This window comes from Protopterus annectens, chromosome 7.part0 (genome assembly GCF_019279795.1).
Source record: "Protopterus annectens isolate FY-2018-M chromosome 7.part0, PAN1.0, whole genome shotgun sequence".
NCBI lineage: Eukaryota > Metazoa > Chordata > Ceratodontiformes > Protopteridae > Protopterus > Protopterus annectens.
The window spans coordinates 1,679,388,344-1,679,415,950 of record NC_056739.1 but is presented as its reverse complement, the minus strand read 5'-3'; positions in this window follow the sequence as shown (position 1 = coordinate 1,679,415,950).

Below are 27,607 nucleotides of genomic sequence, written 5' to 3'. Positions count from 1 at the left end.
AAATGTAGTACCAGCATGTTTATCTTACTGTTTTATAAAAGGTAGTACCAGCATGTTTATCTTACTGTTTTATAAAATGTAGTACCAGCATGTTTATCTTACTGTTTTATAAAAGGTAGTACCAGCATGTTTATCTTACTGTTTTATAAAATGTAGTACCAGCATGTTTATCTTACTGTTATATAAAAGGTAGTACCAGCATGTTCATCTTACTGTTTTATAAAATGTAGTACCAGCATGTTTATCTTACTGTTTTATAAAATGTAGTACCAGCATGTTTATCTTACTGTTTTATAAAATGTAGTACCAGCATGTTTATCTTACTGTTTTATAAAAGGTAGTATCAGCATGTTTATCTTACTGTTATATAAAATGTAGTACCAGCATGTTTATCTTACTGTTTTATAAAAGGTAGTACCAGCATGTTTATATTACTGTTATATAAAATGTAGTACCAGCATGTTTATCTTACTGTTTTATAAAATGTAGTAGCAGCATGTTTATCTTACTGTTTTATAAAAGGTAGTACCAGCATGTTTTTCTTACTGTTTTGGAATAGTGCTATAGGTGTATGTCATTTGTTGACTTGCATGAAAGTGTTTGGGAAAGATGATGATTTTGTAGCTTTAGCTGACTGCAGGTGACTTCTTTCTGGGGATATGAGCATGTACAGAGGTTTAGGAGAAGCTATAACATTGGCATGTGCTGTAATGCATGAATTAAAATACCACACAAGAAGGTTTCATGTATGACATAACACATGGGATGTATAAGACCTGTTTTAAACCTAAAGTGGTATGTGTCATTTTCACTGTTGACATTCCCTACTTGTTAAATATTCTGCACAATTGCATGTAACAAAGGTATGCTTCCATATATTCTGTGTACTGTAAGAGAAAGTTATAGCTTTCTGGAGGACATTACTCGGTGTGAGGCTTTTGCATAATTTGTGTTTGTTTGCTGAAGGGACAGTGATACAATAGCAGTGTGTTTTCCATTAGAGTGCAGTAAACCATGATGTTGACAGACCTCCATGATTTGACGGCTTTGAGTGATGTGTCTGCACACTTTTTTGAATCTCCTTCTTTTATAGACTGTGGCTATGGGAGAGAGTGTGTGTGCCTTTGTAGGTGGAGACTAAACTATCACTATGTTTCCCATCCTGGTAATGACCCATGGGGTTTTGCAGCAAACACAAATGTCTTCTCTATTACAGGTGCTACTGTTGGAGAGGATGATCATAAACCCTCTGAGGCACCCATGAGCTGCCTCTCATTGCTTCTGTACCCTAATGCTGTATGTCTGAACTGGTATTGTTTGGGTGAGAGGCCTCTGTGCATACTAACATAGGAAGCCCTACGTCAATAAACAAGAGGATCAGACTGAAATCCTGATGGATGTCCTGCAGTAGCCCCTAATAGTAGTTACTGTTGAGCTGCATAATCAGGGGGTCATACAACAGATGAGTATGCAAAGGGAGCAGACAAATTGTAGCTGACAGTCAGGGTGCATGTCACTGAAAGGGGAGTTAACATAGAATGGCAGTCCAATGCACTGACTGGCCCTGTAGCACTTTTACAGTTTAGACATATATGGTTTATTGCAAACCAGTGGCACCTATCCACACTTTGGGACGAGGCAATATGCAAGCTGCTCTGGGCAACACACTCACAGAATACATGAGCTGATCCAAATAACCCTGTGCTTCTGCATGGTGTCCTTTGCAGGATAATGCAGCCTTCTGCTGTGTGTCAATGCAATGACTATTACCATCCCATACTGACTGCCACCGAAAGGCTGGCAACTATGTAGGTAGCTTGTGCCTCATTGTGAAAGACATGTAACATGGGCCATATAAATATATAAATACCTGACACTAACACCGGAAGTATACCCCTCACTGGTGAGATCAGATCACAAACTAATCTCGCTGGAGGTCCTCATCCCACCCCCACCTGAAATAAAAAAGACCACAGTAAAGAACTTCTCAAAAGCCGACTTCACACTTCTAAAGACTAGTGTGGTCTCCTTTCAGGCCCCCGAGCCGGAGGAAAACAATACTCAAGCCGCTGAATCACTTACAAACGCCTTCTACCAGCACCTGCAGGACTGCATGGATAAGGCAATCCCAAGCAAAACAAAGACTCTTTGTACCAAAGGCAAGCGTCCAGTCTGGTGGACCCCAGCCATAAACAAACTCTACAACAAAAGGAGGAAGCTACTACAAGATAGAGCAAAATCCTTAAAAGGTAAGACACCCTTGATCACTATAAGTAAAAACTAAGAGCTCTCATAAAATCATCCAAAGCAAATTTCGAGAGAAAAATAGCTAAAGACTCAAAAGACAATCATAAGGCCTTCTTTAGCTATGTTAGAAACCTAGGAGGAAACTCCCAGATATGCTCAGAACTAGTTCAAAATGATGTGAAGATTACTGATCCTACAGACATTGCCAACATACTGGCTGACAGGTTCAGTGCAAACTTCTCCCCTCCCCAAAGGAGAGATATCTATACCAAATGAGTGCAGCCCCCAAACATCTCCAGCCCAAGTGAGAACTGCTCTCTCCAAAGCAAAAACACAGCATCCATGGGACCCGATGGTGTCCCGGCTGTGTGCTCCACGAACTCAATGAGGAATTAAACCCACAGCTAGGACAGCTGTTTAATCAAAGTCTTACCTCTGGATACGCACCCAGGAGTGGCGCACTGCAACTGTGGTCCCACTTCACAAAGGCGGTGCCTCCACAGACCCTGGAAATTACCGCCCATTAGCTTGACAAGCCTTATCTGCAAAGCCATGGAGAGGATCATAATGGACCTCATAAATAAAGACATAGGGAATTTGCAGACTTTGGATCCAACCCAGTTTGGCTTTGTCAAAGGCAGATCATGCCTTTTAAACTTGGTTGACTTTTGAAACAGTCACCAAAGCCATTGATGAGTGAAAGGCAGTCCATACAGCCTACCTCAATCTGGCTAAGGCCTTCGATACAATACCCCACTCGGGTATCATTGAAAAACTCATCAGCTTAAATGTTAACCCATACATCACAAGATGGGTTGCAAACTGGCTGAGTGACAGAACCCACAGGATCAGAGTTGCTGGCGCCATGTCAGACTCAAAGCCTGTCACAAGTGGTGTCCCACAGGGCTCAGTCCTGGGCCCACTCTTGTTTGGCATCTACTTTTCCAGTACAAGCAAACACAGGAGGGTTATGGCTGACAAAGTTTGCAGATGACTGCAAACTGGGCCATAGTAGAAAACACATCTGACACAGATATCCTTCAGAAGGGTCTCACAGAAACGGATAACTGGTGCCAGAGCCACGGCCTAAAGTTAAATGCCAAAAATGCATAGTCATACCCTTCGGGAAAAACAAGCTTACCCCTAGCTACCAAATAGGTGGCAATCCACTGAGCACAGAAGAAGTTATCAGGGACCTGGGGACCCAGGTTGATAGTAGTCTGTCATTCGACACCCATGTAGCTAAAGTAGTTAGGAAGTCCTTCTACATTGCCCACCTTATCATGAAGGATTCTCATCTAGATCAAGGGAGGTCATAGTCTCCTTTACTCATCACTCATCAGACCAATGATTGAGTACAATGCCCCATTCGGAATGTATCTGACCCGACACTTGCAGCAGCTGGAGAGGCCACAAAAGTTCCTCACCAAAAGGATAAAGGGTCTCAAAAATCTGTCCTATGCTGCCCGACTGAAAGAACTCCAGCTCTATGCAGTCGCATACCATATGCTCAGAGGTGTCCTTTGCCTAACATACAATTCCATGTCAAACCCAGATTTGATGAATATGCTTCACCTCAAAAATCTAGATCCATCAGAGCCACAAGGGCGGAGACTTAAACCTCGACACGGCTATTAATAGGACGTGCTGGAGAGATAGATTCATCACCCAAAGACTCCCTATGCTGTGGAACAAAATCCCGGTACATGTGAGGCAGAGCACCTCGCTGGCCTTGTTCAAGAGAAATCTTGACCAATGGATGGGAGATCGCAGATATACCCCAGGAATTACCTCAGTATCACTGCTCGCCAGAGGCACAGCAAAATAATGGGTATAGTTCCCCATACTAAAGGGGTGGCGTAAGCCACAAAACAATGGGCTAGGCTTGTGAATGCCCTCGGGCAGATAGCCTAGTATGAACCTATGAACCTATGAACCTAAGATGAAGAAGTTCTTCCAGGCAGTGCATCTTGCTGCAGACACTTTGTGAACATGCTCCAGTCAAACAAGGTCTTTCAGGAATGTGTCTAGCAGGATCTTATGCAGCAAATCAGTGGAGTCATAGACCACAATAAAACCTATGAGCAAATTTGAAGAAGGGTCACCAACATAATTTTGCAGGCATGCAACAAGGCAACATGTCTGGCATAGTAGCAAAGGGCCATGGATTGGGGGGAGGGGTTCCACCGACAGAGCCACCATTAACTGACACAGAACAGTTCCTTGTATCTCTGTCTGGGGACATGACAGGCCAATAATCCACAATTGCTATTACCAAATAAATGGGACAATTTGTACAACCTGCCTGACCTGACTCACAGCCATGTAACTAGTAACCATGCTCAAAGTATGTCAACTGTACATTTTGATTGTCACTGTATTATAGAGGTTAACGTATACTAGAATCATCAGATCCACCAAAGTAATAAAGAAACGATATAATCATCAGTACATTTCATTAGTTACATTAAATTTAAATATAGGATGGCATCAGTGTAAGTCAAACTGTAACTGTGTAATGTATAAAACTTACAGCTTGATTCCCACTTTTATGGGGAATCTGTATGTGAAAGTGAACTATAGTAAATGAATATGGCATGGACTAGAAGTATTAAAAAGCATTTACAGAAACATTATACCTGCTTAGGATTCTCTCTTTTACAGGGAAATTTATAAGGGATCAGATCTTTTTGTGGTGTCCCTTATTAGTGTGATCAGTTGATTAAAAGTAAAACATTTCTGAACAGAGTATGAAGTGGATGTTACAAATTCCCACTTTTATGCGGACTTGCATATTTGATTTGATATTTCACCAAAACACAAAACTGTGGTGTTAATAGTCTTTCCTTTCTTTACAGTATTATTCAAATTGTTCTTTCTCATGTTAATCAGTCTGAGCTCAACATGTTTCAGTGTTCATTAATATGGAGGTAAGAATGAACCAGTCTATCATTGTAGGTTTCTGCATTAGCCCTTGGTGGGTACAGGTCATGCTAATTCTTCAATTATTCAAATGGAGCACTACAAATAAAAACACAAAACCTACTTATAGAGAATTATTTTTTCATCTTTAGAGTTAGTGATTCTTCAGTAGTAGTTGTGATGGCTTCATTTTCAAGTGTTAAAATGCTGCAGAAGGAGCTGTTTGAACTAAATCTAGAGGTTTTGTGAGTATTAAGTTTGATCTGGCATGAAAGTTCATTCTTTTCCAGCAGTGCATTTCTGTTGCCTACAAGTCCAGAATGTGGAAGCAAAACATTGTGTGGTCTGTAAAAAATCATCAGTATGCTTGGCAAGGAGGTTCTTAAGGATCATAGCTCTGATCTCTGATGGGTACTGTGCTATACATCTTTTTAGTTGGTTAATAGTTTTACTCATAAAAAGAATGGCAAGATTTACATTTTGTCCTGTACACCACAGCTTTATTTTTGCCATTGGCATTAACCTTGCTCTTGTAGGACTTACCAGTTAAGTGGTATGAGAACAAATAGGAGTTACAAAACCTGCAGTCGGGGAGGGCTGTATTTATATGTGTATGTTTGGCCAGTGGCTAGGGATGGGTGGATTTTCTCAAGAATATCCTTGATACTTCCAGCCCTTTTAAAAGTGAACCCTGGGCCATTTTTGAAAATATTTTTTATCTGTTTATTACCTTGGATAATCAAGCTGTTGCCCAGGATGATGTCCCGAGTCTACTGTGTAGAAAATGGTCATTTTTTTCTACTTCTGGGTTTATTATGTAACTCCTGAACTTCCTGTGTAGCTTGCTGGTTGTTTCTGTCAGTGTGTCTGTGATGGGAGTTGGCAAGCTGCTTAGGATCTTGTTGATGTACACCCTTTGGCGGATGCCCCTCTGCTGGTCACCAAGGTTCTTAGTGACTGAGGCCAGTTCTTTGGAGGCACAGGTCATCCTCATATCATGTGACTTCACTATATTCATTTTGTTGATGTTAGGGTGTATGATTTGGAAGTGTAGTATCATATTGATCGTTGTTGTCTACCTATAGAGATTACGGGAAAGTTTCCATGTGTGGCTTTTGTAATGGTTAGATCCAAGAAATTGAGACGTGTAGGGCTGTGGTGGGTGGTGAAGTATAGAAAAGTGGTGGAACTGTTGATGTACTCAAAGAATTCTATTAATCTATCTCTGTTACCTTGCCCAGAAATGAGCATATCATCTGGAGCATATCATCTGTGAAGTAGCAGCATATACTACCCATAAATTCTGAATTGTATATAGTCTCCTCTTCTCATTTATCTGCAGCAATCTTCACCAGACTGGGTGCCATGGCTGACCCATTGTTATGCCAATGTCCTGCTTAAAATTCTGGTCATGAAACTTAAAAAATAGTTTTGGAGCAGAGAGTCCAAAAGGGGCCATACTAACTCTGTATTCCTAGGGAGAGTAGCCCTAACTTTGTTGTAGGCTTCAAGGGCTGGTTAGATGCAGAACTGATGAGGGGAGCACTGTATATAGTGCGTCCACATCCGTAGTAACAAAGATGGTATCCTGGTCAATGGGAATGTCCCTGGTCTTCTTCAAGAAGTCCAGAGGGTTTAGCATGAAGGACCTGTTTTCTCAGTTAAAGGTTTGAGCTGTGCTCTCAGGTAGTTGGACATGGGTTCAGTGATGGAACCACCCAATGGCCACTAACTGTCACTAAAGTGGATGTACTAGATTCTTGTGGGGTTAGGCTATACCAGAAAGAATAGGCAGTCTGTGGTGTGGGACTGCCAAAAATTCATAAAGTTTTTTTTAATGATGAGTTTGCTTTCTTTGAGAGACCTCAGTCTATGATCTATGTCACTGTAGGCTGCAGTGATCCTATCTAGATTGGTTTTGTTGTAGAAAGATATATTGTCAAGCATGTTAAAGCTCTTACAGTAGTAGAAATCTATGTCTGTGATTAAGATTCCCCCACCTTTACCAGCTTTCATTGTTGTCTGACATTTGTCTGTACTTAGGTTAATGAGTGCGTCTATCTCCAACTTATCTTTATTATAAAACCTTCTTCACTTTACTAGGGATCTCTCTGATGTTTGCATCACACCTGCTTTCAAATACAGCAATCATGGGGTGCATTGGGAGGGACAAAAAGTCTTGCTATAATCCCACATTGGATCTCTGCATTGTCCTTATTTCTATACTTATTGGGAATGCATACTTTAAGGTTATGGTTTCTGGAGAATAGCTTCAAATCTATAATAGTTTCCACAAGATTACAATGTCAGTAAGGAATAAAAGTGAAGCCCTTACCTAAACTCTTTCTGTCTCTTCTAAGTCTGTCAAGGGTTTTGCTGAGTGGTTCCAGATCATAAACTTCATGGTGTTGGGAACATGCATCTTTTGTGCACCCCCAAAGGCTTTTGAGGTCACGTTTCCCCTGCTATGTCCTGCTCCTCCTGTGGTATTGTGATTGTGGTGACTGTTTGATCCTGGGGAGGTATTGGTCCCAGGAGTGGTTCCCCATAAGGCTGATTTGCTTTGTACTGGGTGGAACCCTGTTGCTGCATGTCACTTCTAGGAGAGGTGGGCTGCTAGGTCCCCTTCTGAATGAGTCCAGTTGTGCATTGCAGATGACCTGGCAGCTGATGGAGTGGAATCTCTTATGATTGATGTACTGTTGTCTCGGTTCCCAGGTGAAGCCTTTGGATTCATAGATTCATAAGTAATTACTAGGCATACAGCCCAAGAAACAATTAAATAGCCTAGCATAAATTCCCAATTGCCCCAATGCAACATCTGGTTAAGCGACTTGCTCAAGGTCACACAGTAGACAAATGAAGGTAGAAAGATTCAGTCACACCCAGTAACCTTGGAACAGGAAGCAGCTCATTAACAACTCGTACCTTTAGTTCCCTGCATTAAATGTCAGACCATAGTATATAAATGATCATATAATGACATGGAAATGAGCAACACTATTAAAAGAAGGCCAATGATGAATGCAAATGAAGGAGACAATATGGTGGAGCAATCCAGAAATGCACAAATTTTGCAAAACGAGATATAAATGCACATCTCCACAGTCTAGACCTCTCCTAAAACTCCTTCTTGGGTAGATGGATAGAAGAAGAGTCTGATTAGGATCTAGGACAGTGGCCTAATGGTTAAGGTGTTTCCCTTACAAACACAAAGTGCAGGGTTGAGTCTCACAAGGAATAATTGGCTAGGCCTAATATGGCTCGCAAGGGCAGTTAGCTTAGTACTAATCTATGAACCTATGATAACCCTTTTTAATAGCTCACATGATGATTACAGGTGGAGTTTTGGACCAGAATGACTTGTCTTTGGGGGAACAGAGGATCTTATCCAGCTTCCTTGGGACTGATTCCAGGTGTCAGGTTCCTGCCAATACTTCCTCACTGCCAACTCTACTAGCTTGTTGGTGGGGTGGAAACACCCAGGATATAGAAGGGTTCATTCTGTATGTCTCAAACAATACTGCCTAAATCTGAGGTGGAAGTTCAGAGCACCAGGATCTACTCTGGTGCATGAGTTTTTGATTTTTTTCTCAAGGTATTATTCTTGGAAGGAGACTGCAGGGATCCCTCTCCATCCTCTGAGTTGCTATCCAGATTGACTGATTCCCATGGGCAACCTAAATTTTTCCTCTTACATGCCATCTTCTTAGGTGGCTCAGGAAATGCGGTTCCTGAGTCTACTAGGTTCTGTCTTTGTGCCATGGCAGAATGATTGGGGTCAATGAAATGACTCTGACCCATGGATGACTTTGTAGAAGTTGACTGGATGGAGTGAGGGTTAAGGGGAGGACTGACAGCTGGTGGAGCTTGTGGATCTGCCCTGCATGGTGAAGCAGTGATCCTCTCCAGCACCCAGAAGCCCATGGCAGCCTCCATTTAATTTAAAAACACTGCTGACATAGTCAGAGTCAACTCTCCCATGGAGGAGTGAGACAAAGACCCAGGAGACATCAGCAGCTCCATCTGAGGAGTCGGCATCCAGGATGGGATTTGGCCCAAAGCATTGAAGGCAGATATTTTTGAAGTAACCAATGGAGTTGCCTACCCAAGTCCTTGGTCCCAGGATCAGGCATTGGATTCAACATGGTTGGAAATGGGAGAGTTGGATCCAAAAACACTAGAACTGATGAAGATTGTATCAAGGGTTCTCAAGCCACAGGATCCAGGTTACAGCATGGTTTCAAAAGGAGTTCAGCCAAAGGTAGGACTGGTGAAAATATCTGCATAAGGGTGAAGTTAATTGATCCAACCAGCTTTGGAGATGATGGAGTCAAATTGATCTCATTTCATAGCTTCATAGGTCCATAGGAAGATACTAGGCTAATGGCCCTGGGGCCTTTAGAAGCCTAGCAATGTAAAGCCCATGTACCGTTATTGACCATAGTTAGATGGTCATTGTTAACAGAGTAATTCTATAATCAGCACTGACTTCTCTTGTTCATGAGGGACATAGGTGCCACCTCAAGGGTGAATTTATGGTCAGCCATCCAATTGTCAGGGTTGCTCTTAAATAGGGCCATTGAGGAGCTCTACTTCATGTGAAGTGGAAGCTTATTCCAGAGCAGTGGCAATGTCTGGCAGCTATATCTGTCTCTCCATCATGTTCTGTTAATGTCACAGGCTAGGGTGAGATCCCTGGTGCAATTGACTCTTGTCCCATTTGATTTGTGGATGTGCAGCATTTACATTAGGGTAGAGTCAGAGACTGCACTGTAGACCAGGCACAGGTTGTCCTTCAGCAGCCTGTATGATATGAAGTACAGTGACAGCGCTTTCAATATTTTCATGTAAGTCATGGTTTGAAGTCCCTGGAAAGTCTTGGTTAGAAACCTTTATTGTCTCTCCAGTTGCTGCAGGTGTCTGGTGAGATACATACAGAAGGGAGCATTGTACTCAATTAGTGGTCTGATAAGGGTCAAGTACAGTGAAGTTATTACCTTCTTAGTATTGGATGTGATACCCTTATTTATGAGATGCTCAATAGAGAAGGCTTTTCTTACCACTAAATGAAACAAAAACACCACAAACTGAAGAACAGCAAAAAAGGAGGTAAAGTCTTCGGAGCTTAAGTCCACAAAATCACTTTAAGTGTTTTATCCTTGGTACAACAGGACTTCTTCAGAACAAGTCTTCACAACTCCTTACTTTTATATAGTAATCAGTTAATTAACCAGTTCTATCCCCCCAATCAGTCACCATGGAGACTATTTAAGCTAGTACCACACACCTTACAACTATGGACACATGGTGATCGAAGTTTATATTGCTATCAACCTGTGTTCCCAAGTCTCGTGCCACTGGCTTTGAGCTTAGAGGGGTGCTATCTATATCATAATTATTAGGGGGATACTTCTTTGCCAAAGGTGATAATGAGGCATTTTTTTTTGTGTTTAAATTTAGTCCGAGACTTTGGTACCAGTCATTTGTCTGAGTCAGCCCCTTCTGTAATATCTTTACATCAGTGGAGGACTCAATGATTGAACCCAGATTGCAGTCATTTGCAAACTTAGTAAGTCACAAGCCATCTACTTTTGCCTGGACCTCAGAGAAATAGATTCCAAACAGTAGAGGGCCCAGCACAGATCCTTGTGATATCCCAAGGGTAGAACAAATCCAAACACACAGCAACATGAAATATCCAAAAAATACACTTAGGAGGCAGTCACTGGAAACAAACTTTTAATGGTGCTTCTGGTACCTTGGCAAACAGCCTTCAAGGAATAACATAAGCCACCAACCATTCGCATTTCATATCAAACTGCTCCAATTAAACAATCATCTCATCAACCAATAATCTGCTACAAGAACCTGCTTAAACAAACATAACCTTAAATAGGGGTAACATATTTTTCCATAAACAATAAGTTACAAAACATCATATATACAATATTATAACTTATGCATTTAAATTCATAACCAGATTCATACCTTTAGGTTTTAAAGTATTATAATTTAGAATGAACCTGCTTTCCATTTTTAACAAACTAGCTAAAAAATCCCCACCCCTAGCAAGAAAAGGTGTAGCCAACACACTAAAGAAAAAACTAACATCAGAAACCCCATGTCCATTAATAAAGTGTTCAGCTACTGGGCTATCCAAATTCCTATTGCTAATATGTCCCAGATGTTCAAGAATTCTAACTTTTACCATACATTTTGTCTGTCCAACATACCACCTCACAGGAGCACACCCCACACCCTACAAAACAAACACCCCAGAAGAAACACATGAAAACCTTCCCATGGAGTGAAATAATTTACCATTAATTTTTCTACCTAAAATGTTCTTAATCCGAAAACATACTTTACATCTTCCACAAGGGAAGGAACCCATATTAGCCCCCTGGAAAGAAACCTTCCTGAAACCTAACAACTCCCTTAAATTTAAATACCTCTGATAAGAAAATGTAACATGTGAAGGGAACAAATGCTTTAGTTGCTCATCTTCACATACCACAGGCCACAATCCTTCACTGAACTCCTCAAAATATCAGAAAATGGGGAAAATGTAACAAAAAACAATACGTTATCCCGCCTATCAGTTTCCTGATCTGAATGATGCCTTTTAAAACCATCATAACTATTATGACTCCTACCACAGCTGCTACCCCCCACCTTTAACACACTCTCCTTAGCTTTTTTCAGACTAACACTAAAATAACCCCTTTGAAACAATTTCCGTTCCACCTTCATGAACTCTTCTTCCACCAAATTCTTACCAGAAGTATTTGCATAAATCCTTTTAAATTCCCCCATAGACAATGCTTCCATAAGATGTGATGGGTGCATGCTACTGGCCTATAAAAAGTTATTAACTGCAGTAGGCTTCACATGGGGTTTACCTTCTATCTTCAAATCTTCCTTAACGTAAAATTCCACATACAGAAATTGTATATTCATTCTATCCACAGTAAAAGTAAACTGCAACCCCAGTTCATTCTAGTTTAACTGATCAATACATACAGAAAACTCATCCACATTCCCCTACATATAAAAATTAAATCATCAATGTAAGACAGAATCAAAATAACATTCTTTGCAAAAAATTCTGTAGAATAACTAAATCTATTCTCTAAAATGGCCATAAAAATAATAGCATAGCTGGGGACATAAGAAGCCCCCATCACTATGCCTTCTTTTTGCAAAAAATAATCACCCCAAAAACAAAAATAATTATCCGCTAAACAAAATTCCAATACTTCCACCAGAAAGGCTGTACGTGGTCCCTCCCCTAACATCCAAAGAACTGCCTCTATTCTCCACCTTCTTTTAATATTGGTGTATAAAGCTTTAATATCTACTGTAGCCCAGTAAAAATCTTTACACCACTGAATTTTCTTCACTTCTTGACAAATATCAGCAGTACACTTAATATGGAAAGGAATTTTAGATAGAAAGTTCTTTAAATGGAAATACAAAAAAATCCCAATATTTTGCATGAATGACCCCACACCAGCCACAATTGGTATACCGGGGGGGGGGGGTCATTTGAATTCTTGTGCACTTTAGGGATGGCATAAAAAATAAGGTCTTTGGGATGTTTAACATACAACTTACTTTGATCCCTCTCTGTGAAAAAAACAAGTATTTCCCTTTTATCCAAAATTTCTCTTAACTGACTGTTGTAATCTTTCCTGGAGTTGTTTGCCAATTTTTCATATTCTGGACCAGCTAACAAATCAAACACCATTTTATCATACTTCTCCTTGGAAAACAACACCCAGTTACCCAGTTACCCCCCCCCCCTGTCAGCCTGACAAAATTTAACATCACAGTCTGAAGTTCTACATAACTTCAGTGTCCCATTCACCTCTAGATAAGTTATACACTTTTCTAGATCTAACAAACTTATGGTATTCAAGTTCCACTTTTTTACATAATGCCCTTTCAAAACTTTGAACAATGTTAGAACATTTAGGGGGAATGAAAGTACTAGAATAAGAAAAATGAGGCACTTTTAATATCCCATAAACAGTAAAATAACCTACTTTCCCTTTACCTTCATTTTCAGAAAAATATCTGCCAATTCATTTTCATGTATAGACATGTCAAGCAATGAATCTTCAGTACCAAACATTTCAACATCATCAGTTTCAACAAGTGCTTGTTTTCCTTCAAAATATACTCATAAATACAATTTTCTACAAAACGTTTTAATGCCCAAACTAACATCTGCCAAAGATAAAACCAGGCTGCCTCGTGGTTTTTTTTCATCTTTTCAGGCTTGCTAGTTGTTGCTGAAGCACCTACCAAGAGGAGAAAACACTGAGAGAAGAAAAGGAGCCACTTTTGTGATTTTTAAGTATTTTCTTCTGATTTTTTGTTAAGTTTTACTGCTTTGCCGCCTACTTTTTGGCATTTTCTGGCTTGCTAAAGTTTATATCTGTAACAGTAACAGTACTTGGAACACATCTAGAGCCTGTTTACTGCATTTCCTGTGTTGCACTTAATTTAAAATTGTTTTTTTTTTCTTTAAAAACTGCATTTTACCTGATTTTGGCCTAGCACTCAAGTGTGGGGTCATTTATTGCACTGTTGTGATTATTTTGCTGCTTGTGTATCTCTGCTACCTTTAAACTACAACAAAAAGAAAAAAAAAACCCAAAATCTTGCTTTTTTCCCACTTAGTTCAATTACAGATTTTCTGTTCTGAACTGTTTGGAAGTTTCTAGAAGGCCAGTGCTTGCTTGGGCTAAAGGGAAGTCTCTGTGTTCACAAGTGGGAGTGGTTAACACTGAACAGCCTGCCTGTCCCTGGAGGAGTGGTTACTACCTAGAAGCTGTAGTTTTAGTCGCCATTTTGGGTCAATTCTAAACTCCTTGATCTCTCTCTCTCTCTCTTAAAACCATACAACTCTCATTTTGCATGGTTTTGCGCACTGAGCAGCATCGGTCAGCACCGTCTAAACAGGTTTAAACTATTCCAGGCTCCACAAATTCTGCTCTTCACTTTTTCCCTTAGAACTGTTCAAACTCTCAAAGTTCATAGGTTCATAGGTTCATAGGTTCATACTAGGCTATCTGCCCGAGAGCATTTACAAGCCTAGCCCATAGTTTTGTGGCTTACGCCACCCCTTTAGTATGGGGAACTATACCCATTATTTTGCTGTGCCTCTGTCGAGCAGTGACACTGAGGTAATCCCTGGGGTATATCTGCGATCTCCCATCCATTGGTCAAGATTTCTCTTGAACAAGGCCAGCGAGGTGCTCTGCCTCACATATACCGGGATTTTATTCCACAGCATAGGGAGTCTTTGGGTGATGAATCTATCCCTCCAGCACGTCCTATTAATAGCCGTGTCGAGGTTTAAGTCTCCCACCCTTGTGGCTCTGACAGATCTAGATTTTTTGAGGTGAATCATATTCATCAAATCTGGGTTTGACATGGCCTTGTATGTTAGGCAAAGGTCACCTCTGAGCAAGCGGTAAGCAACTGAATAGAGCTGGAGTTCTTTCAGTCGGGCAGCATAGGACAGATGTTTGAGACCCTTTATCCTTTTGGTGAGGAACTTTGTGGCCTCTCCAGCTGCTGCAAGTGTCGGGTCAGATACATTCGAATGGGGCATTGTACTCAATCATTGGTCTGATGAGTGATGAGTATAGGGAGACTATGACCTCCCTTGATCTAGATGAGAATCCCTTCATGATAAGGTGGGCAATGTAGAAGGTCTTCCTAACTACTTTAGCTACATGGGTGTCGAATGACAGACTACTATCAACCTGGGTCCCCAGGTCCCTGATAACTTCTTCTGTGCTCAGTGGATTGGCACCTATTTGGTAGCTAGGGGTAACCTTGTTTTTCCCGAAGGGTATGACTATACATTTTTTGGCATTTAACTTTAGGCCATGGCTCTGGCACCAGTTATCCGCTTCTGTGAGACCCTTCTGAAGGATATCTGTGTCAGATGTGTTTTCTACTATGGCCAGTTTGCAGTCATCTGCAAACTTTGTCAGCCATAACCCTCCTGTGTTTGCTTGTACTGGAAAAGTAGATGCCAAACAAGAGTGGGCCCAGGACTGAGCCCTGTGGTACACCACTTGTGACAGGCTTTGAGTCTGACATGGCGCCAGCAACTCTGACCCTGTGGGTTCTGTCACTCAGCCAGTTTGCAACCCATCTTGTGATGTATGGGTTAACATTTAAGCTGATGAGTTTTTCAATGATACCCGAGTGGGGTATTGTATCAAGGCCTTCGCCAGATCGAGGTAGGCTGTATGGACTGCCTTTCCTCATCAATGGCTTTGGTGACTGTTTCAAAAAGTCAACCAAGTTTAGAAGGCATGATCTGCCTTTGACAAAGCCAAACTGGGATGGATCCAAAGTCTGCAAATTCCCTATGTCTTTATTTATGAGGTCCATTATGATCCTCTCCATGGCTTTGCAGATAAGGCTTGTCAAGCTAATGGGCGGTAATTTCCAGGGTCGGTGGAGGCACCGCCTTTGTGAAGTGGGACCACAGTTGCAGCGCCACTCCTGGATCCAGAGGTAAGACTATGATTAAACAGCTGTCCTAGCTGTGGGTTTAATTCCTCATTGAGTTCGTGGAGCACACAGCCGGGACACCATCAGGTCCCATGGATGCTGTGTTTTTGCTTTGGAGAGAGCAGTTCTCACTTGGGCGCTGAAGATGTTTGGGGGCTGCAATCGCTGGTATAGATATCTCTCCTTTGGGGAGGGGGAGAAGTTTGCACTGAACTTGTCAGCCAGTATGTTGGCAATGTCTGTAGGATCAGTAATCTTCACATCATTTTGAACTAGTTCTGAGCATATCTGGGAGTTTCCTCCCAGGTTTCTAACATAGCTAAAGAAGCCCTTATGATTGTCTTTTGAGTCTTTAGCTATTTTTCTTTCAAAATTTGCTTTGGATGATTTTATGAGAACTCTTAGTTTTTACTTATAGTGATCAAGGGTGTCTTACCTTTTAAGGATTTTGCTCTATCTTGTAGTAGCTTCCTCCTTTTGTTGTAGAGTTTGTTTATGGCTGGGGTCCACCAGACTGGACGCTTGCCTTTGGTACAAAGAGTCTTTGTTTTGCTTGGGATTGCCTTATCCATGCAGTCCTGCAGGTGCTGGTAGAAGGCATTTGTAAGTGATTCAGCTGCTTGAGTACTGTTTTCCGCCAGCTCGGGGGCCTTAAAGGAGACCACACTAGTCTTTAGAAGTGTGAAGTCGGCTTTCGAGAAGTTCTTTACTGTGGTCTTTTTATTTCAGGTGGGGGTGGGATGAGGACCTCCAGCGAGATTAGTTTGTGATCTGATCTCACCAGTGAGGGGTATACTTACGGTCTTGAACATTGTGCTCCCATGTTCGTGATGATGAGATCAAGTATGTTTTCTCCTCTTGTGGGGATGGTGACTAGTTGTTCCATGGCATTTGAGTTTATGAATTCCAGGAACTTTTGGGCTAGGGTGTTTGGGCTTGAGTAGTGTTCCCAGTCTATATTAGGGTAATTGAAGTCACCTAGTATGATGGTGTTTGGTGATACATTTATCCCCTCTAGTGTTTTCAGGAAGGCCATGTGAGGTTCCTGAGTTTGTGAGGGTGGCCTGTAACATGCTACAATTTGCAGAGCAGTCTTGCCTATGGTTAATTGCACCTGGATGGTCTCCGATGCATCGCGTTGCCACCAGTCTTGAGGTGTGGGTATCCTTGATGAATATGGATACCCCTCCTTTCTTGGTATTGTCCGGATTTTGGGGCCGGAACGCATGATAAGTGGTAAAACCTGATAGTGCTGGGGTGCTCTCAGGAGCCTTGAACCAGGTTTCTGTCACTGCACAGACATCGATGTTCTCCATACTGAGAAGGGCCTCTCGTGAAAGGCATTTTGAGATTTAGACTTCTGGCATTGAGCAGTATTGCCGTTAGTTTTTTGAATTTTTTGTGTTCTAGGGTGGTAGTTCTAGAATTTGAAGCTTGCCCAAAAAAGGCACTATGGGAGTGGCAAGAGCCTTTGCCAATATCCGGAATCCCAGGGTGACAGGTGCAAGCCGTCCCTTAAGCAGCGTGGCTTGTCCAGCATGTCATCCCAGGCAGACAGGCATTGGATCCCCTTTGAATGACACCAGAGTTTAAGCCAATTGTTAAAGCTGATCATCTTATCTCTGTATTGTGGCATCATTCTTGGTGAAGGTAGGATACTGCTCAAGGTCAGGGTCATACCTGCCTGGGCTACATAATCAGAGAGCTCCTCAATGTCTCTTTTCATGTAGTCCAAGGAGATGCGTCTCAGGTCGTTTACACCACCGTGGACAATGACTGAGTCGTATTTGTACCTGCTGTTGAGAGACCTGAGTGCTTGCGTTATGTGGCGGATTCTAGCGCCCGACAGGCAGCTTACTGTGACCTTCTCCTTACTCAGTCTGGTGAGCGGGACGTCAGTGTGTCTGACTATGGAGTCACCAATGACTAGTGTGTCTGGCATTGTGTTTGGCCTTAAGGGCTGTGACTGTTTGACACTCTGACTGTGAGGTCTATGTGTTGCAGGTGTTGTGTTCTGAGGTGGTGGTTGTTTGGGTGTCTGCTTTGGTGGCCTCTGCTGTTTTGGTAGATTTTTGATCAGAGCAGTATGTCTTTGTGTGTTTATGTGTATGATTTGAGGTTGTGATGGTACTATGTGAGACTGGGTCTATAGTGTGTGTGGTAACCTTCTCCTCCTGACTGGTCTTGCCAGTCCTATGTTGAGAGAGCTCAGCCTCCAGTTTGGCCGTATAGTTGCATCTCTCGCATGTATTTGTGTTTTGTGGGAGGAGGAGAGGGTTGTCTGTGTACATGAGGCAATTGTAACATTGCCTCAATATTCCCAGGTTCACCAGCTGAGCAGGAAAGGACACTAGCAACTGATCCCTCGACATGCTAGAAGGACTAGACAAAAACTTTAAAAGAGATTCCGGGACGTGGGTGACCGAGAAATGGGGGTTTGCCCTTTTGGGGTGCTATCTATAAGAGTGCCGTATCAAGGTAATAAGTACTGTAGGAGCAAGTGCTAGGTTTAACAGATAGAGAAAAGTCTACTTGGAGTCAAGTAGAGATGATCTTTTTAGCTATTAGAGAAAGTGCTAGTAACAGGGATGCTTAAAGGTAAGATTGAAAAGAATGCACTCTGCAGTGTGCACTAGAGAAGTTAGATATGAAAGTAGGTAACTTGAGTTATACCTGTTTAAAAAGTTAAGGTTTAGTGGAGAGTTACTATTTTTAAAACAGCAAGATGGACTGAAAGGGGTGGTTACTTTTGTATTTTGGTACTATGAAATACTGTAGGATGGCCAATAAATTTAAATAATTGAAGGGGTGGGATTTCAAAAGTGATGGTTTTGTGATTACTCACATAAGCCAGTGAAAGTAGAGGGAAATGAGATATATGGTCAGATTAACATAAGTAATCACTCTATTATCTTTCTAAAGCCCTGCACTTGCTCAGCTCTTATAAGGAAACACTAACTAAAGCATTACACCCTCCTTGACTTCTCATAAGTATTAGACTCCTGATTGTTTTTTTCCTGATCAAGTGAAAAATCAGTTCCCTTCCCTAATCTGATCAGTAAAAAAACAGTTCCCTATACTAATCTGGTATGTCCAAGGGTCAGTTTCAAGGTTACTCTCCAGTCCAGCTGGTGAATCTGGGAATTTTGAGGCAATGTTACAATTGCCTTATGTACACAGACAACCCTATCCTCCTTCCAACAAACTCTAATACATGTGAGAGATGCAGTTACACAGCCAAACTGGAGGCAGAGCTCTCTCAACCCAAGACTGGCACAGTCAGTCAGGAGGAAAAGGTAACCACCCACACCACAAATCCAGTCTCACACAGACCTATTGCATCTGCATACCCAACACATAAACACACAAAAACATACTCGGAGGTTCTAAATAAAAATCTGCCTAACAGCAAAGACCTCCTAAGCAGATATCCAAGCAACAGCAACCCCTCAACAATACCCACAAATCACACATCTCACAAAATCAGTGTGCCTCGCAGACACAGCCCTTAAGGCCAAACAACACACCAAATACACTTGCTATAGGGGACTCTATTGTCTGGCACACTGATGTCCCGCTCACCAGACTGAACAAGGAGAAGGTCACTGTAAGCTGCTTGTCGGGTGCCAGGATCCGCCACATAATGCAAGCACTCAGGTCACTCCAAAGCAAGTACAAGTATGACTCCGTCATTGTCCATGCTGGTGTGAATGACTTGAGACGTACCTCCCTGGACTACATGAAAAGAGACATAGAGGAGCTCTCTGACCATGTAGCCCAGGCTGGTATGTCCCTGACCTTGAGTAGCATCTTGCCCTCACCAAGAATGATGCCACAGTATAAAGACAAAACAATCAGTTTCAACAATTGGCTAAAGTATTGGTGTCATTCAAAGGGGATCCAGTGTCTGTCAGCCTGGGATGACATGCTCGACAAGCCACGTTGCTTCGCTAGGGACGGCTTGCACCTGTCGCCCTTAGGCTTTCGTATACTGGCCAAGGCTCTTGCCACCCCATAGTGCCTTTTTAGGCAAGGCTCAAAGGACAAACCCACCTCCATAGACAACCCAAAGATAAAAAAACTAAAGGTAATGCTACTCAATGCCAGAAGTCTAAACCTCAAGATGTACGCACTCGAGACTCTCCTCAGTATGGAGAAAATCGATGTCTGTGCAGTAACAAAAACCTGGTTCAAGGCTCCTGAGAGCACCCCAGTACTACCAGGTTATAACTCATACCATGAGTTTTGGCCCCAAAACTCGGACCGAAGCACAAAAGGAGGGGGAGTATCTATATTCATCAAAGATACCTACACCTCCAAGTTAGTGGCACTGCACAAAGCATCGGAAACAATCCATGTGCAACTAACAGTGGGCAAAACTGCCTTTCAGTTTGTAGCCTGCTACAGAACACACTCCCTATTACAGGAACCCCACTTGGCATTCCTGAGAACACTGGAGAATACGAAGGTCTCTCCAAATACTATGTTATTGGGTGACTTCAACTACCCAAACATTGACTGGGAAAACTACTCAAGCCCAAACACCCTCGCCCAATGGTTCCTTGAATTTATAAACTCTAACGCAATGGAAGAACTGGTCACCACTCCCACAAGAGGGAACAACATATTGGATCTGGTCATCATCAACATGGGGACTCTATGTTCCACACCAGAGGTAAACTCCTCATTGGTAAGATCAGACCATAAACAAATTTCCCTGGACATCCATATCCCGTCCCCACTCCCAGCAAGGAAATCACTGTAAAGAATTTCTCAAAAGCCAACTTTGCACTTCTCAAGACTGAGGTGGAAACTTTCAAAGCCCCTGGGCCAGAGGATAATACAGCCCAATCCGCAGAATCCTTTACAAATGCATTCTATGAGCACCTGCAGGAATGCATGGATTGTGCTATCCCAAATAAAACCAAGACTCACTCCTCCAAAAACAGGAGACCGGTCTGGTGGACCCCGGCCATAAATAAGCTATACAACAGAAGGAGGAAGCTACTACATGACAGAGCAAAATCCCAAAAAGGGAAGGCATCTCTGATCAGTATTAGCAAGAAACTTTGATCCCTCATAAAATCATCAAAGGCCAGTTTTGAAAGAAAAATTGCCATAGACACTAAAGATAATCACAAGGCCTTCTTTAGTTATGTCAGGAACATGGGCGGAAACTCCCAGATATGCTCTGAATTGTTGCATAACGGTACAAAATATACCGAACCTACAGACATAGCCAACATCCTGGCAGACAGATTCAGTGCAAACTTCTCCCCCCCCCCAAAGGAGCAAACGCCTATCCCAACTGAATGCAACCTCCCTGACATCACAGATGCACAGGTAAAAGCTGCCCTCTCCAAAGCAAAAAACACAGCATCTATGGGACCGGACGGTGTCCCAGGCTGTGTCTTACACGAGCTCCAAGAAGAACTGAACCTTCATATTAAGTCACTGTTCAAACTTAGCCTTACTACAGGATATGTACCCAAAGAATGGCGTACAGCTACAGTGGTCCCACTCCACAAAGGTGGTGCCACAACGGACCCCGGAAACTATCGCCCCATAAGCCTGACTAGTCTGGTCTGTAAAGCTATGGAGCATATTATCATGGAACTCATAAACAAAGACATTGGGAGCCTCCAGACACTGGACCCTACCCAATTCAGATTTGTTAAGGGCAGATCTTGACTCTTAAACCTAGTTGATTTCTTTGAAACAGTTACCAAAGCCATAGATGAGGGCAAGGTAGTCCACACAGCCTACCTGGACCTCGCAAAAGCCTTCAACACAATACCCCACTCGGGCATCATAAATAAGCTTACCAGCTTAAATATCAACCCCTATATCACAAGATGGGTTGAAAACTGGCTCAGAGATAGAACCCACATGGTCAGAATTGCAGGTGCCATGTCCGAATCCAAACCAGTTACAAGTGGCGTCCCACAGGGATCAGTTCTGGGACCTCTCTTGTTCGGTATATACTTCTCTGAGGTTCAGGCTAACACGGGGGGATTATGGCTGACAAAGTTCACAGATGACTTCAAACTGGGGGCCATAATCGAATCTCCAGCTGACACAAGCATCCTTCAAAAGGGTCTCACAGAGACGGATGCTTGGTGCCAGAGCCACAGCCTCAAGCTAAATGCTAAAAAGTGCATAATCATCCCCTTTGGGAAAAACAAGGTGCCCACAAATTACCACATAGGTGGTAATCCATTAAGTACGGAAGAAGTAATTAGAGATTTAGGGACCAACGTAGATGGTAATCTCTCCTTTGATAATGACATTGCCAAAGTGGTTAGAAAGACCTTCTGTATAGCCCACCTTATCACAAAAGGGTTCGCATCTAGATCATGAGAGGTCATTGTGCCCCTCTACTTGTCACTCATCAGGCCCATAATTGAATACAATGCCCCTTTTGGGATGTACCTTACCCGACACCTGCAGCAACTGGAGAGACCCCAAAAGTACCTCACCAAGAGGATCATGGGCTACAAACAGATGTCCTATTCAGCTCGACTAAAAAAACTCCAGCTATATTTAGTTGCTTACTGCCTACTCAGAGGCGATCTATGCCTGATGTACAAAGCCATGTCAAACCCAGAATTAATGGACATGCTCTACCTCAAAAAATCCAAGTCCCTTAGACCTCATGCTCTAGGGACCTAAACCTCAGCACAAAAATAAATAGGACATGCTGGAGGGACAGATTCATTTCCCAGAGGCTCCCCTCACTCTGGAATAGAATCCCAATTCATGTTAGACATAGCCCCTCGCTGACCCTCTTCAAGGGAAATTTGGATGCGTGGATGGGAAATCGCAAATTCACCCCTGGGATCTCTCCTGTGTCCCTGCTAGACAGATGCACAGTAAACTAATCTTAAAAGGGTACCTTCTGTGACCTACTTTACAGAGGCACAGTAGGCTAATCTAATAGGGAGGTGGAAGCCAAATACACTCTGGCTAGGCTTATAAATGCCCTAGGGCAGATAGCCTAGTATCTACCTATGAACCTATGAACCTATGAACAAGTAAGAACAAACTTGTTTCCCTTTAGCAGCAAATTTTCAAGGTCATTAGTAATGGTGCCATTTGACAATTTGTAACATGCAGCTGAACAGGCATACATACTGTATTTTCTTAATTTTTACTACAAAAATGAACATCAGTCATAGTTTGTTTAGCAAAGTGCTTACTATATGCCATCCAAGATATGTCCACAGTAGCTTCTTCACTAAATCGCCAAAAAAGCTCATTTTCACTATTTCCTTCTGCCCCCACAATTTTTCTGACTCTGGCCTCTCTCTGTGGACTGAAAATCCTTCTGCAGTGATTGTCCTGTCTCATTTAGTTACCTAATGTCCTCAACTGAACCATTCTTCTTCCCAGCCTGTATTTCAAATCCAGATGAGACTGAAGAGTCACATGATGTAAATGACCTATCCTCAGTGACTCTGTTGATAGTCCGTCCTCTTCTTCCTGGTTTTCATTGTCATAGGAATATTTGATCCTTACCAAAGTCTGTTATATCACAGTTGAATTTATTTTTCTTCCGATCCACCACCTCTTTCTCAACCTTAACCAAATGGACTTTAATGCCCTTCATGCAGGAAACTGTTCAGCTGTTTCCTTGGCCAATGCCTCCTGCAACTCCTCAATGTTACTATGAACCTTCTCATACAGTCTCTGGTTCCTTTTGACCAAAATTTTCAACCAACTAAGAGTACAGTGAGAAGAAATTTGCTTACACTCTCCCAGTAAATCAGTCTCATTATCAGTAAAGTCGTAGGCAGGTAGTTTATCTACATGGAGACCCCTAGGGGTAATATTCAATTCCAGATACTTGTCCAACAACATAGTTTCATAGAATAAAGTCAGTTCCTTCACCATATATTTTTCTAACCATTCAAAATGACTGTGAAAATCTCCTAGATTTAAACCAGTCCAGGGATCCATACCTGCCAATTTGTCTTTCCTTTCCTGCAACCAGTCCTGGAAAAAAATATCTTGTTACCAGCAGGTTCCATATTAGATTCCACCCTAAAATTGCCAGGAACAGCAGATGTTCTCTCCAAAGACATGATGTAGAACAAATCCAAACTCACAGCAACACAAAATATCCAAAAAATACACTCAGGAGGCAGTCACTGGAAACAAACTCCAACTTTTAATGGTGCTTCTGGTACTTTGGCAAACAGCCTTCAAGGAATAACATAAGCCACCAACCATTCCCATTGTATGTCAAAGTGCTCCAATTAAACAATTATCTCATCACCCAATAATCTACTACAAGAACCTGCTTAAACAAACATACCCTTAAAAAGTTCCCCTTCAGTTTGCTGGCTCACATTTTGTTGGACAAACTTTTGCATTTCTACCTTAGCCTACTCTGCATCAAACTATGACATTGGTCCTCCAGGAACAGATATTCTGAAGATAGCTAATTGCAGCAACTTGAATCTCACAACTTCCTCTTGACATTCCCTGATTACTATAATAAATTTGTTTCTCTTCTGCCTGGTATAAAGTGAATAATAACTTTCCACAATCCCTCCACTGTCTCCAGTTTTTAATACTTTGCCATTTTGCCACAGATTTATCAGGATCAACTCTTTCTGCTGATAGGTTTGCATATTTACTAATAAAGATCATGGCTGCTATCTCATTGCCAGATTTGGAGCATACACACAGTGTACCCTTTCAATTAACAGTTCCTGCTGTGGAATACCAGTCCATATGCTTTTTTGTGACATCATAAAATTAACACAGTCTATTCCTTTTGGTTTCTCTGGTATAGCAGAGAATCTCAGATGTTCCCTATATAATCTGACCTCTAATTCTACCATTTTTTGAAACATCTTTTCTAGAGTAGTCTGATACTCAGCCATCCTTTTCTTCATTTCAGCCTCTGATTTTTACAGTTTTATCTGAATATTAAAGCTTCTTACATGTTTTACCAGCTTTTTGTTATTTCAGTTGATATACTCCTTCAGTGTTTCATTTATTTTACTCAGCTCTGAGCACATTTGAGTTATTTTTTCCTCTAGACTACTGAAACCATGTCTTGCACTAAAGCTGGAGCTTGAACTGCTTTTTGCAGAACAGTTGCAGGATTCTTCCCAGTCAGTGTTTTCTCTTCACCTTTTCTAGTTTATTTTCTTTCTATTAGTTTATTTTTTGCTGGCATCCAGGCAGTGTACTTACCAGCAAGCAAATTAATTTTACTCAAGCTGACAATATCACTGTCTGTTGTTTCTCAGTTTCTGTTTTCACACTGGGAGAGATGAAGTGAAGCTGTTGATCGGTGCTTAGCCATCTTGGAAGACAAGATCATGGGGATCTTGAGGTGGGAGCTTGTGTCATGTTTTGATGCACTTTTTGAAACTGATGGGTTTTTCCATAATAGAAGCTACCAAACACAACAAGAAGTAAAATATGCAACATACTAACTACCAAAAGCAATTAAACATGTAATATACTAATATTAACAATAGCTACAAGAAATAAGCTATTAAGTAAATATAATTAACAATCTAAGAAAAAGTTTCTACAGGACAAATACTAACAGTAGACCTAACACATTACCAAAGTCAGAAAGGTGGGAAGGAAGATGACGACAAATGCCAACAACAAGTAGAAATGAAAAACTGTCCTAAATCAAAAAAACAAAGAAAAGATACAAATATCAATGAAAGAGTTGTTAATACTACATAATACTAATAATTCCTTCTTCAACAATGAAAATGCTAATCCAAAAAGCAGAAATAAGAGGGAGAGCACTTATATGTCAAGATCTTGTTGCTACTTCAGAAGGGAGGTTATTCACGTAGGCGATGGAGAAGGCATTATGTAAAGGGAAGATTTTGAAGGGCAAGAGGTTGGAGCACTGAATTTGTTGGAGCTGATGGACTGGATTAATAGGATCTTATCATAACAGTAGATGTTCTAATAGATCACAGCTACAGTATCTTACACTATTTAGATCCTACCCTCACTGATAAGCCAGGTTTCAATGCCAAAGGGAATCTTCCATGAGTTCTAACTGTCTAGAGTTTGAAGACAGCACCATATAAAAGGACAATTACAGCACCTAAATAATCAGTTTTATTGACAAGGAAAGGAATGCAAGAGCCCTGAATGCAGCAGTGCTGGGAAATATACCAAAAGGCAAACTATATACACACACACGGATATAAACATCATATGTTGGCGATGCAAAAAGAAAAACTCCAGGAGAAAAGGGCCAGAGGGACGGGTGGCTACTGCAACAGTGACCTATTTGGGTAGATTACCATAACTTATAAATGAATAATACTGTAGGAAAAAGGAACTAATAATCAACATGGCTCTGGAGAATGGTCATAGAAAAGCATGTTCTGGACCTCGAGAAATAATCCAGTTTGTAGTACTTTGTAAAATTATGCATAGAGGGCCATTTTGCTCCCTCTAGAATATTTTTAGGGTCTATCAATTTCCAGAAAACCATCAAAAAAGCCAAAGCCCTTGTGGAATAGGTTGTAACCCTGGCTCATATTGGCTTGTTATGGTAAGAATGGCAAATAGAAGTAGCACAAAATAACCATTTAGAAATGTTCTGCTTTGACACCAGTTACCCTTTCCTGGTTTCATTCATAGGAGACAAACAGCTGATCAGCTTTCATAAGGGGTTAAGTTTTGTCTAGGTAGTATCTGAGCTGCCTGTAGACATCCAGAGTGTAAAGAATTATTACTCCCTTGTTCTCTGGTTCAGGAAAGAAGATATGGAGATTAATAGTCAGGCTCAAGGTAGGGGGATTAGTTCTAAACGAAACCTTGTCCCTGTGAAAAATGAAGTAGGGTTGACTCACTATATGTGCTTGTAACTCAGACACTCCAATAGCAGAAGTCAGAGCAATGAGTAAAATAGACTTCCATGTTAGGAGTCTCAATTCAGCCAGATGAGCTGGTTCAAATGGAAAAAGAATAAGTTTTTCAAACACAAAGTTAAAAAGGAGGAGCCACCAATTTCTTTGGTGGATATATATGTAACGCCCCTTTCAAAAACTGTTTAACACAAAGATGGCTAGAAAGGGGCATCAAAGGGGCAGATAAGAAGAGGCAGCCAACAAATTAACATTGACAGAGGAGTTAGAAAGGTCAAAGGACAGTAAGTCACATAGATCATCAAAACATAGAGGCAATCAGGCCTAAATAGGGTCTTGATTCATGAACAGATACAAACAAAATAATCTTTTCTGCTTACACAGATATGATATCCTAGTTGCACACTTTTTAGCCTCCTTCAATACCTGCTACATATCCTCAGGAAAAGCAGTGCCTAAAAGGTATCAAAAATCTATCATTTATGAAGTCCTTTAAGAGTTTTCAGGTTGGGGGTGTATCAAAAAAATCCAGTCTATTGGCAAGCCTGTGATAATTGTCTTTAGCCAGATTCAAAGGAAGAGTGAACCACTGTTGCCTGAACAAAAATGGAAATCAGCGCCACATTTCTGGGAGTTCTTCTGGATCTTTACAATAATCCTGGATATTATTGGAAAGGATGGAAACGCATATAGGGACATTAATGTCCATGCAAATTTGAAGACATTTGTCTTCCAAGCCTATTTGCAAGGAATCCTTGAGCAGAATCTCTTTAGTTGTCTATTCTGAGAGGAAGCAAATAGGTCTACATGAGGTGCTCCCCATAGCTGCAGCAATTCTCCAGGATAAACCTTCCATTTGTAAGAGTCTGTCCTGGTCCTACCTAGCATATCTGCAATTAGGTTTTACTCTGATGGAATGAATGAAGCCTGAAGAGTAAACTGAGCTATGTTGTTGTCTCCCAGGCTATAATAACAAGTCTGTAAAGTGAATAAAATCTGGTACCCCACCCATCGTTTGTTTATGTATC